This window comes from Lepidochelys olivacea (genome assembly GCF_965140295.1).
Source record: "Lepidochelys olivacea isolate rLepOli2 genome assembly, chromosome: 1".
Classification (NCBI taxonomy): domain Eukaryota; kingdom Metazoa; phylum Chordata; order Testudines; family Cheloniidae; genus Lepidochelys; species Lepidochelys olivacea.
This window is the reverse complement of record NC_140411.1, coordinates 261,005,144-261,018,818: the sequence shown is the minus strand read 5'-3', so window position 1 is coordinate 261,018,818 and position 13,675 is coordinate 261,005,144. Positions and strand designations below refer to the sequence as shown.

Below are 13,675 nucleotides of genomic sequence, written 5' to 3'. Positions count from 1 at the left end.
TTTTAACTGAAGTGGTGCAACATCACACCTTTTTAATTAAACTGATGCAATTTTGTGTTTAGCCTGGGCCTCAATCTAGTAACATACCAAATTAAACTGCATTAATATACACCCCACTTTGTGCTGGTGCAGCATTTCCATGTTGGGGGTCTGCACAAACTTAATTACACCAGTGTAAATTTCCTTAAAGTAGAAAGGGTGTTACATACCTTATCTCCCCTCCTATAAATAGTCCTAATTTTTTTTAATCCACCTCATTCATCTCAGTGAGGTATTCACAATTTAGACATTAACAAGGTTAACTATTTCACTAATATTTTAAGCAAAAACATTCAGCTAATATGCTTACCAACAACATAGAATGTAGAGACAGAAGAGACCTCTTATGTCATTTTATTCATGCCTTGGGGCAGTGGTTTTCAAACTGTGGGTCGTGACCCAGTACTGGGTCATGGAACATAAGGCACTGCTTGCGGCAGCTCTGGTCACCACTGTTGACCGGTCTGTAAAAAGTCCCGTCGGTGGTGCTGCCCAGCTAAGGCAGGCTAGTCCCTACCTGTTCTGACACCACGCTGTCCTCCAGAAGCGGCCAGCAGCAGGTCCGGCCCCTAGGCAGGGGGGACAGAGGGCTCTGCACACTGCCCCCGCCCCGAGCATCGGCTCCATACTCCCACTAGCCAGTTCCCAGCCAATGGAAGCTGGGGGAGGCGGCGGCCGCACAGAGCTGTTTGCGCGCTTCTGCCTAGGAGCCGGACCTGCTGCTGTCTGCTTCCAGGGTGCAGTGTGGTCCGCAGTGCCAGGACAGGCAGAAGGCCTGCCTCTGCACCCCAGCTGCGCCGCTGACCAGGAGCCACCAGAGGTAAACCCGTGCCTCAACCCTGTGCCCCAATCCCCTGCCCCAGCCCTGAGCCCCCCCTGAAATCCAGAGCCCCATCCTGCACCACAAACTCCTCATCCCTGGCCCCATGCTGGAGCCTGCACCCCCAGCCCAGAGCCCTGACCCCCTCCCAATCCCCTGCCCCAGCCCTGAGCCCCCCCCAAACCTGGAGCCCCTCATTCCTGGCCCCACCCCAGAGCCTGCACCCCCAGTCCAGAGCCCCAAGCCCCTAATCCCTGGCTCCACCCCAGAGCCTGCACTCCCAGCCCAAAGCTCCTTCCCATACCCCAAATCCCTCATCCCCAGCTCTGTTGGGTCGTGGGCATCATCAATTTTCTTCAAATGGGTCTCCAGAAAAAAAGTTTGAAAACCATTGCCTTAGGGGTACTACCAGATTGTTCCCTACGTATATTTTCCAAAGCTTTATCTAATTTTTAAAATGTTTCAGACAATGGGACTTCTACCTCCACCTCTCTGATCCCTGGGATAATGGATTGAAATTAAGAGAAAAAAAAAACCTTCCTAATGGTGAGAAGTTTGTTAGGGGTTGGAGAAGTCTCTCAGGAAAAAGGTGGAAGAGAGGAATCAGGCAGCCAACAAAGGGGTGGGAAAAGACCAGAGGGGGCACCAGTCAACTGGAGAAGGTGAATGTGAGGAGTCACCAAAGAAGAAAGAAGAGTATTTTCATCTCCATCAACCTCTTCAAACCCTGTTCACAAAAGGAGGCAGCCACAAACAGCCAAAGGCAATAGACAGCTATGTCAGACTAGAGCATATGCCAGGGAAACCAAGAGGAAACAAAAAAAATTAACCCACAATATGGAATATTTTGCAGTCTTGCCAACTTGCTGGATATCATCACAAGTATTGCAATTTGTTGTGTTTTTCTTAAATGACAGCTGCTAGACTCATGCTACAGCCTGAGAATCTTGGCTTTCATTAAAAGAAAAAAGTTTCTCTACAACCATGAGGGCAAGAAAAGGTTTAATATATAAAGCAAGGGCACACTCAATGCTGGAAAACAAGAAGGCAAATAAGAATCAAACTTTTAACATTTGACGTTGGCAATACTCTTTTAGGCTTCAGTATATAGTTAATACATCAGAAGAAAATATGTTTTTTGCCAATATTTTCTAAATGGTGGAAGCTAGAATGTTAAGAAATTAAGTACATTTCTTTTCCACCAAATGTACACATTTTTCCTTCCAAATTAGTCTACTATATTAAGCTAAACTTCTATTTAAGCTTCTTTAAAAAAAGAATTGTGAGTAATCAACTAGCACCACAGGAAATCTTTTTCTGATAATGGATGAGCAAGATTGGATTTGTAGCACAAATTTCTACTCAAGTCTCATTCAGAAAAGTGAATATCACCTAGTGAAATACATAGATTCTTTACTCTTACTTTAAAAAAAAGACACTTCTGAAAATACGACAGCAATGTGCCAAGGTGCATTCTGCAGAAGGTGGATGAGCTACTTAAGAAATGGCCCAAAACTGAAGTTTGATCCCTGAAGGACAGCACTTGGAGGTTTTTTCCCCCCTAAATTTAATTTTTAAACCCTAGCACCACATCCTGTTCTGAGGATGTAATGTTATACAAACATCTGGTATTGTCAAGCGTAGCTGTAATTCTCACCTATTTAAAAATCACAACCAAAACACGTGGACCTAATATTGAAAGGGGAATGATGGGGAAGATAGCCAAGGAAGAGCTACCTTCTTTAAAGAAACAGACTTCTTCAATGAAGCTAGGATTTGAACCACAAAAATTTTCTTCCTCATCTATATTTGTGACTCTAGTGACAATTCACATCTGCCTTGATACATATTCTCTCACAGGTACTGTCAGATTTAATAATTTTATTACGATAATGTTCAAATAAAAAGGAAACGGTACAGAGTTCAAGCACAAAAGTTTCTGGTTATCAGGGAATAAGGCACAGATTATCAAGGGGTGCGAAATTCGGTTAGGAGCTGGTAGCATAAGGAATACATAATCTGCAATCTCCCTGATTGGGGGTAAAAGTTTAACTGGTCAAAGTACAGACATTGAGATAAGGGGTATGTTGTCCATATAATGGCTATGTTCAAGTGTGGAGTATAATGAGTGAATAAGATGATGGGGATGGATCTACCCTCATTTGGTGGGATTTAATGTTCATTGAGTTTATGGTTCCAGTTCATATGGTCCAATGGAAAAAGCCTTTCAGTCCCTTTCCCATAGTGGATGCACGATGTCGTACCAGCTCACACCTCGTGGTATTGTCGGTGGCTGGTGATGTGTTCAATGTAGATGTCCCTGGACCATCGGATGGTGTCCAAGACCATGAGGCGCTGCATGAGCCGTGCGTAGCATCGACCGATCTCACAGGTCCGCAGCACACGCTCGTTGCAGGGGTCCCAAGTGCCCAGGGCTCCGACGATCAGGGCATCCATCTGCACCTCGTAGCCCTTCGCTCTCAGAGTGTCGGCCAGAGGGGCGTATTTTTCCAGCTTCCAAGCTCGGGCTTCTCAGAAGACCGGGGTCCTGTTCTCGAAGGGGACCGTGATGTCGACAAGGATAATCTTTTTCTGGGCCTCGTCGGTGACTACCACGTCAAGTCGCAACGGGCTGTCAGTACTGGGGATGGCGCAGTTCACGGTGACCTCCCCCAGGCGCGGTGCGATGGTTTTCACTAGGTGGTTCTGGATGGCGTTGTGGTGCAGCTGCCAGGCTCTGGAGTGGGGCTTGCAGCTGCACAGGACGTGGGGCAGGGTCTTGTTGGAGTAGCTGCACTTCCTGCAACGCTTGTCTCGGTTCCCGTGGCGGACGGCTACTTTTGCTCCTATCCTCCTCACAAAAAATTACTCATCTACATTTTTAATTGCCAGTGAGCACATTTGGCACCATGCCTATCCTTTGACCAAACAGCAGACAAGGAAAAGGCATGCACACACAAAACAAAAAAATGCAATGCATAGGGAAATACCACCTTATGCATCTAAATGGATACTTTCTATGTATGTAAGGTAGACATAATATGCATCCAAAAGCAGATAGTCTGCATAATGATTATCAAAACAGACCTGTAATAAACGTAGTTATGTTTTAATCAAGAAAATATTCCTAAAATCATTGAGAATGACTTTCATGGCTAGCTTCCAAGTCCTTGTAATCTGTTTTAAAACACACTTCTCTAGTGGATGAGCCATTACAGTCTATCATGTAAATATACATTAAACAAAACATCATTGTCTATTATGTATCTCTGTACTCTTCTTTGGAGATATGCTTTTAGGTGAATCTTGGAAAGGTACTAAAACATGGATTCTTGACATACATCATAAAAGGTCCTTTGTGCCAATCTGCATTAAGTCTCAGTATGAGGTTTCTATGCTTATGCCAATGGCAGCAGGAGAGGTCTATTTTTTCAGACTTCTTTTTGTTTCCTTTCTTGTATGGTTAATTTTATCACCTCAGATTGTATTTTATCTAAAACCTCATGACATGGTTGTGGTAGTATGATTGTGAAGACTTTTGTTGCATGCTCTCTATTTTGAGGGTTTGTTGTTTGGTTGGGTTTTTTAATTTTTTTTTTTAAAATGACGACAATGAGATTTAAGACACAGTCAAGCAGGGATAATTTGACTTTAAGGGACATATGCTAATAGCTAGAATACTGCATCCAAAACTCCAGACTTACACTTTATTATCAAGCTTTGACTGGGTTTTTTTAAAATGTGCGTTTGCAACATCTTCTCTCTCCAGAATGGTGAGCTATCAGAAATGGAAATAATGACCTTATAGACCCACCAGGAGACCTGTGGAAATGTTATAAGGATCATTCTCCAAGAACTAACAGAAGTCCTGTTCATTTCAAGCTCCATAAGAAACAAGTAGAAAATTAAGCATTTACTATAAATGGAAAAAGGCAAAACTGAAAATTCTTCATCAGACAAATGGTTTGTCTATACAGGAAGGGTTGTGAATTTAAGTTGCTACAGTTATATGTATAACTCCCCATGTGGACACACTTATTTTGGGATAACAGTGCCTTTTTCCAGTTAACATGTCATTTTCGAAGTGGATTAAACTAAACTGAAAAAAAGACACTTTTATTCTGGAATAAGCATGTCCACCCAGGAGAGTTACACTCAAATAACTACAGTAGTTTAACTGTATCAGGTTTGTTTTGTTTGTTTTTTTTGCAGTTATACTATCGGGTAGACAAGCCCTCAAAGGTTATAAATGAAGACAGATTTAAAACTATTTAAAAAGAGTAGGTGTCAATGTCATGAAGCTACTATTTCATGTGAGACATATTATTGCTAAGGTTATGTTTTAGTCACGGTTACAGTATTTTTAGTAAAAGTCATGGACAGGTCACAGGGAGTAAACAAAAATTCACAGCCTGTGACCGGTCCATGACTTTTACTATATACCCCGACTAAAACACTGGGGAGGTCAGCCCTAGAAGCACCGTGGGTGCTGAGGGGAGACACCCAGGGGAGAACGGCAGGTGCTGGGGGGGGGGGGGGTTGGCAGGGCTGGTGCAGGTTCCCTACCTGGTTCCTGGGAAGCGGTGACCTCCAGCTCCTAACTCCACATGCTGCCTCCACTCTGCCCCAAGCCCCAGTTCTGCAGCTCCCATTGGCCGAGAATAGCGGCCAATGGGAGCTGCAGGGGTGGTACCTGCAGGCAGAGGCAGCACATGGAGCTGAGGGAGGGGACTTCCCATTGTCATTCTGGGGAGCCCCGCCAGGTAAGCACTGCCCAGCACCCCAATCCCCCCACATCCAAACTCCTTCTGCTAGGTTTCAGGGGGGCCCCAACACTGCCCCAGGAGCATCCGGTGCGACTGGCCCTAGGGTGACCAGATGTCCTGATTTTATAGGGTCAGTCCTGATATTCAGGCCTTTTTCTTATATAGGCACCTATTATCCCCCACCCCATCCCGATTTTTCACACTTGCTATCTGGTCACCCTAACTGGCCCAGGGGCTGCCCGACCTCCTCAGGCGGCTCCCGGGCCAGCCGCATGGGCCGCTGCAGAAGTCCCAGAAAGTCAGGGAATCCATGACAAAAACGGAGCCTGAATTCTGGCTACCTTATTAGAAATAATTTTACAGGGCATTCTTGAATTTAAGCAACTTAATTCACTTGTGTTGGCAACCTTTAGTCTGCGAGAGACTGGGAATTGCAGCCCATGACATAGATGATTTGCAATGTCTCATGCAACTGAATAGTCCAATCCAAGATTTGCATGATCTTTGGCAGTTATTGCAAATGTATGTATCTTGGTTGGGAGCTGCTTGCTTTCTACAAACAGGCTCTTTTCTCTTCAAGCTATAGGAGCCAGCTTCTGTCATGGACTTTGATACCCTGATGGAGACAATGGTGCCACTAAATTCACTTGGGAGTGAAGAAAGAGAGGGCTAATTTCAGCACTTAATCAGACGCCGAAGCTACACTATTTTCTCTAAAGGATCATAAAGACTGTGCAAGACTCTGCTATAGCTAATAAATGTTTTTACCTACTATGTTAACTTTAGCATATCTTTATTAAGGCATTTTTTTGTGAACATGAACCCAGCCATTTGAAATAATGTTTTCACTGAACAGCTAAAGGAGGTAAATTCATGTTTTCTTTCTATTGCAAACAATAGAGTTGAGTATCATTATGAAGGCTTCCAAATCACAGAAATGTCAAATTGTTGAGTACTGAAGCAGATTCTACAGAAGGCTGCACGGAGAAATGAAAAGTGCTCCAAGAAGGCATGCCAAGATTCTCCAGAAGAAGCAAGCAGACTGTTTGCAAAAGTTTAAGGGTCAATTCCAAGATAGAAATGAAATAAAAAGGTTTTCAAAAACACACAGTGAACAATCTTGTGGAAGAACTTTTCGCAACTACACCTATCAGTTGGTGACACCTTCTAGCAAAGGAACGAAAACAAATTTAACTTGTTGGATCAGCATTGGGATGCAGATAGTTCTCAGCTTGCCAACCTCACTGTTTCCTTGTATTCCCCTGTCTGTCTATATCCAGCTGTCTCCTCTCATCTTATACTTCAACTGTAAACTCCTTGGGGCAAAACAGTCTTTTAATTCTGTGTTTGTACAGTATGTAGCACAGTGGGATACAGGTCCATGACGAGGGTTCCTAGGCACTATGGTAATACAAATAATAGTTTTTAAAAAAATCACATGCCTAACCAAATTAGTTATACTAGTCCAACAATCTGTGCCTAGACCAGGCAATAGTGTTTTGCTTAGAATAAAAGCTTTATAGTAACTAGTCCACACACAGGTGCATTAGGAAAGCATGTTCTCATTGTATAAAACTCAGGCCCTGTCTACACTCAAACTTGCACAGTTTAAAGGCATGTCTTTAAACCAATTCAGTTAAACTGGTACAAATCCCTACCCAGATGCTCTTATTTTATTATTCAAGCTAAATAAGTATAAGCCGCTCTTAAAACAAGACCATCCATACAGGGTTTTCTGCCAGTTTAACTTAAAGGGTTTAAAGACATGCTTTTAATTACTTGCTCTCATAAAGAAGGTTTAAATCTACACTGAATTCCAAAGGAAGATAACACAGAACTGCAGGACACAGTATATGATCTTAGAAGGGTGACTTAACATGAGCTCTGTTCCGGCTGTCTTGAAGTAGAAATAAGTTATGTAAGGCAAGAACAGAAAAATAGTCATTCAGCAAGGGTTTCCTTATGTGTGACTATTAAGACAGAAAGCAGAACCTGGAATTTGTCAGCGAGACAGAGGCGGCAGCTCTCTATGGCTACAAGAATGATCTTTTTTGTAGAGGGCTGCTGGATCCACCAGCATCAGGGTACTGATTTCTCATTATCAGGACTTCCGTAGTAGATCAGTCTTCACCCTCCAAGCAGCTCAGGACTCTACTAGAAACCTTATCAGTTTGTTTTCCATTACAGTGCTTTTTAATAATGCTGACTGTGAGAAATTGAGATGGAATTTTAAAAAGTAAAAACTTAAATAAAAGAATTAGTAAGTGAATCTTACCTTCCTTCATAACTAATTGAGTTTCCCTTTCAAGCAACATGCTATTATTGCATCACCTCTCTCCTAATAATCTGTCAAGCTGCCTAAAAAATAAACTATCACCCCTTTATTTTTCAGTTTGACTTCTTATCCTCTGATCTACTAATTAGCTTTTTTGGCCTTTGATCCTCTGCCTTCTCTGCATGTATTTTGACCTTCTTGCTATCTACCACTTTATACTTTACACTTGCATTTTGACCACTCTCTCTCTCATGGCATTCATCTTCCATTATATTTTATAGTGCCTCCCATTTCTCTTATCTAATCTGATTCTATATTTTTCCACAGCACAAAAAAGCCTCGCTGGTTAAGAGGTGGGGGTTGTTGTTTTTTTTTTCTTTTCCAGTTTCTAGCTATAGTCATTTAGATATGTAAAGTTTATTTGTTTTAATGGTGAAAAACTAAGAACAAAAAAGTTTTTTCCACATCTTGCATAAATAATCCACCACATTTTCACTCATCTATACAAAATAATTTAAATGTATTTGCTGGTTTATCTGATTTCTGAACTACAGCCTGCCAAACTAGTAAAGGTCATCTCCATAGTTCAATATACTGTAAACAAAAAGTTCATCCAAAATGAGATTACAACCCCTACACTCATGAAAACATAAAAGCTTCAGAATCTTCTCTCACAATGTCTATGCGAGAGGACAAAGATAGCAGTATGCTACTGAGAAAGGGGTGATGTGAAGACTGATTAATGTTTGTACATTGCTTCAAAAACACAAAGCATTGTCTAAATGCTATATATTCTTATTATATGTCCATTGCCTCACAAATGGAATGAAATACCAAATGTTAGCAAGCAAGTATATCTGCTGCTCTGTGGATCTCACAGCTAAGAATGTTTTCACTACTTGTCTGGAGGGTAAAGAACAGACCTTTCTAAAAGTTATCTACTTTATTATTTTTGGTATCAGGAGAGCACCTTTTATTCCACATTGATATGGAAGGGAGGAGAGAAATCAGAGGATTTCTGACTTCTACTCAACCAGTCAAGGCTGAAACAGAAATATCTATTGGCAGCTTTATCTGAAGGTAATAGCTGCCTAGAGTACTAAAAGCATCCCTATTTCTATTAGCTTGGCTGTAATGAAAAGATTTAGTGTCAAATCCTGCAAAAAGCTGTATTCATTTTGTTAACTGCCACACACAGCCCAGGAGTTGAACTGTAGAATGATTTTTTTATTTGTGGAGAGAAAAAGAACAAAAGAAGAAAAGCACTACAGGTTAGGTTGGCTAAGTTTATCAGCAATACAGCCAGAAGTCCTAACACAGGGGTGGGCAAACTACGGCCTGCAGGCCAGATCCGGCCCCTCAGGGCATTGAATTCGGCCCACGGGATTGCTGCCTCTGTGGCGCCGCGGGCCCTGCACCGTTCCCGGAAGCAGCTGGCACCACATTCCTGCAGCCCCTGGGGGAGCGGGTGCAGAGGGCTCCACGTGCTGTCCTTGCCTGTGGGTATCTCCCCCAAAGCTCCCATTGGCCACCCCGGCGCCACTCCAGGTAAGCGGCACTGGACCAGAGCCTGCACCCCGATCCCAGATCCCAACTCCCTGCCCTGAGCTCCCTTGTGCATCCTGCACCCCAACCCCCTGCACTGAGCCCCCTGCTGCATGCCCACACCCTTCCTGAACCCCAACCCCCTTCCCTGAACCCCCTCATAGACCCTGCACCTCTCCTCTGCCCCAACTCCTTGCCCTGAGCCCCTTCCTGCACACCACACCCCCTCCACACTCCCTCCTGCACCCCTACATTCATGGCCCCGCATGCAATTTCCTCACCCAGATGTGGCCCTCGGTCCAGAAAGTTTGCCCACCCATGTCCTAACAGATATTGTTCTTTCCAGAAGATGATCTTGAGCCGCAGGCTCTATTACGCATCACATTGTCCTTTAGTGGGACAATCACTGGAAGTAAGTTTTATTAATATAGCCTATAATCCATGTGTTTTTGATCAGAAGCCTTATTACAACTAGAGAATGCTTATTTTCTTGGTTTTCCTGTCCCATGAGAATATACTCATGAGACAAGAATCTATGCTAATATTTCTGAAAACAAATACTATAATCATTAAAAAAGAATGTCAATGGACCATTTAGGCATAAAAAGTGACCTTCACATTTGTCATAAGGTGGAGAACGTTTTCTAAAATCTAGATTTCAGAGTAGCAGCCGTGTCAGTCTGTATTCGCAAAAAGAAAAGGAGTACTTGTGGCACCTTAGAGACTAACCAATTTATTTGAGCATAAGCTTTCCTGAGCTACAGCTCACTTCATCGGATGCATCCAATGAAGTGAGCTGTAGCTCATGAAAGCTAATGCTCAAATAAATTGGTTAGAAGGTTTTGATACCATACTTTGAAGGTTTAATTTTTAAAATGAACGCTTAGATTTTTCTGCCATAATATGCAGCAATATAAAAATATCTGCAGTAGCAAGGAACTATATGTCGCTGAGGATCCTGATTATTCTGTAGATAACGTGTCCCAATTTTTCCTGTGCACACCTAATAGACAGAGACTGAAAAGATTTCCAGTTCTGGACCTCCCATCAATATCTCCATGTGGATACTAGAAATCGAGGCTATGCCTTCACTGACAAACAAGGTATGTTTTTACAATCTAACTCCCATTAGCTATTTTGCTGTAAAATCCTAGTAATGAGAATGCTATGTAGTTTTTACTGGGATTAGGTAGGCAAGGTCAAACCCAGATTTTGGGGGACAGGGAGGGAGGGCGCGGGGGGAGGAGGGGCTAGAGTATAATGTTGAACTCACCTAGCTATATAGCTTGCACCTTACCTCCACTAGGACTTTACAGCAAGATCATGAGGCTTGGCAGAATTCAATTTTTTTTTTAAATAATTTCTGTTTTTATTTTTATCAATTTAAAGTTTCACACATGTGGGACAGTATATGGGGGTCAGGCAATAATAATTTAATTACAGTAGATGCCAAGATTAAAAAAAAAAATCAAAGCTTTATAAACTGTTAAAACACAAATTGTCAACATCACCTCAAAATACACAAAGTAAATATCCTTAAATTGAACTCCAGTAAATCCTCAAGCAGACTTTCTTCTTTGCCTATCTGTAAATTTCAATTATCAATTAAAGTATTTTTTGCCGGTTTGCATGTGTATGAGGAAGTTGGTATTTCCTGAAAGTTATCTCTAGGCTTGGAGGGATTAGATTTTTAAACATGCATTAGCTACACCTTGCTGTTAAAAAAAAAAAAAAAAGACAGCAGCTGACCTTTCAGCAGTGAAGAGACCTCCCACACTGTTACTGCAAGCCTGTAAGCCTATGTCATCCCTACGTAATTAACTCCTCTCCAGTTAGCCTAGCTCCAATGACAGAATCACACTGAAGTAACATGCCAGACACACACAGAATGATTACCTTACTTCACAGAATGTGTTTTACCGGTTGATGTGCATTGAACTAGAGCTGTGGCCTATACCCCTGGATGGGCCAGCCAACTCCAGATGTTATAATTCAATTAAACTGTTATGGGCTAAACAGATTAGTCTTATTTTGAGGTACATGAATACACCCATCTGCTCTTGTGCATTAGTCTACAACTGTAATGTCATGCAGATTTTCAAAATGAAGTGACTATACAAGCCACCAAAGCCTATTACCATTTTTTGAAGCATCTTTCAAGAAAATCTAGAGTCTTGTTAAATGCAAAGGCAAGATACTCATGATTCTTAGCTAGTCATACAGGAGTTTTTCTTAAATATAAACAGATGACTAGAAGAACTTGAAGCTAACAATGCTCTGCAAGCAGTATGTGTTTCTACAGACTGCTCAAAATAATCTGCAAGTTAAAACCAAAAGTTTAAAAAAACAAGATATACTCTGACATTAAAAAAGCCTGTTTATAGAAGTTAAACTGGGACAGTAAATCCAAAGAATCATACTAAGCATGTCTGACTATGAATGCAAATATATAGCCTCAGCATAACCACTTATCTCTAGGTTCAGTTAAAAAAAAACCCGCTCACAAACATAGATGACCTCATGTATGTCCTATTCCTATTTAGTCATATATAATATATATTATTAACATATGGAGCATCACAAAGCAGGCACAGGAGAGTCTGCTGGGCACCATCCTGCAGTCAGTGTTAAGCAGCACTAGCAATTTGTCTTCTCGCATTTTCCTATGAAACGAACAGCTCTAAGAACTGGTTCTAGCTTGGGACACATCTCTTGAGTTCGGTCTCTCCTCCCGCCTACACACCCATTTACACTAGCAGCATGTTAAACAAACCCAATGGGGTTTGTAGTGCTATGAAAATAACCTCGGGAGTTTATCCACACTCCGGGGGCAGACTAATTGCAACCACTAAAGGTTGGTTAGCGGCTTACTCGGGGGCGGCAGGGAACCAGGACAAATCGCTTGCGCTCAGAGAGGCTCCTAGTCTCTCCCCGGGCCACATCCCACTCTCGCCTCCCGCAGGCGGTGCGGCTCGGCTCTCGTCCCCGCTGCTGGGCGGAGCTGGCGGCCGGGGCTGTGCCGGGGGGCAGGTGGGATGCCCCGCGGGCCCCTTGGGGCCTCGCACGTCGCGCCGAGGAAGCGGCGGTGAGGCTCGTGCCGCGGGCAGAGCGCGGCGCTGCAGGCCCCATCCGGCCGCGGGCAGACAGGGCCCCAACCGCCCGTCAGCAGCGCGGCCCCCGCCCTGAGGGAAGGAAACTGCGGGCTCCGGGCCCGTTTCGTCGCCTCCTCCTGGCGGAACCCCGGGCTGCCCCTTTCTCCGCACGGGGCGGGGCTCAGCCACCAGTTTAAACTCCCGGCCTAGACCCCACCCACCCACCCCGGCCGCGCACGCTGCGGGCCCCGCCTCAGCCCCCAGTCGAGCCGCCCGGGCAGAGGCCAGCGAGCGGCCACCCCCGGCTTCGAGTCGGCAGCGGCCCCGGGAGACCCCTGGCGGGGCCGGGGATCGCACAGGGCGGGGCCGGTCTCCAGCCAGACGCCCGCTGCCCCTGGGGAGGGGCCTGCCCGCGGGAAGAGCGGCAGCGCCGGGCCCCAAGGAGGTGCATGGCAGGGGCTAGCGGAGACCCCGCCGTGCTGTGTGTGCCCGTGGGTCGGGGGGGGGCCCCTGTCCCGCACTCACCGCCGAGGAGCCGCCGCCGCTGTGGCGCGCGTAGCCCCCTTCTTCTTAGCGCTGGGGGCAGCTCCTCCCGCCCGCTCGCTTCACCCGCCGGGGAAGCGCGAACCCCAGAAACTGAAAACAAAATAAAATTAAAAAATAAAAACTTTCCTCGCCGCCGTCTCCCTCCCCCAGGAGCACGAACCCAAACACACCAAGACACACCTCCGTGCCGCCCCCCCGCGCCGCTCACTGGACAGTGTTGCGACGACCTCCCAGCCTATTGGCTTCATTCCCTGCCCATCATACACCTCCTCGCCCCTTTTCACCCCTCCGTACTGTTAATTGGGTATTGCCTCGATGATCTCTCCGCCCATTAGCCACAACTCTTGCCTATCATAGCAATACCCACCTTTCTGCATCTCCAATTGGGTAGCGTCGTCACTACCTCCCCACCTATTGGCTACATTCAGTGACAGTCATATGTTGATACATGCCCCTCCACATAATTCATTGGCTGGAGACTCGCTTCCCTTCTCCTCATTGGCTACAAGCCTAGCCCGTTGGATGAGTTCACGCCCATTTCTCCTGCCCTTCCACAGCCTTCATTGGGCTGTATTTTTAGTCTCTCCCACCC

The 13,675-nt window shown here is 44.7% G+C and overlaps 1 protein-coding gene across 1 annotated transcript in view; it reads right to left on the bottom strand.

The window, feature by feature from the left end:
* The window catches only part of TNRC6B (trinucleotide repeat containing adaptor 6B), a 212,099-nt gene extending 198,858 nt beyond the window's left edge, over positions 1-13,241 (bottom strand). Inside the window, exon 1 of the mRNA XM_084632991.1 lies at positions 13,063-13,241. The gene's annotated coding sequence lies outside the window, so the exon portion shown is untranslated. The remainder of the gene's footprint in view (positions 1-13,062) is intronic.
* Positions 13,242-13,675: the final 434 nt, after the last annotated feature.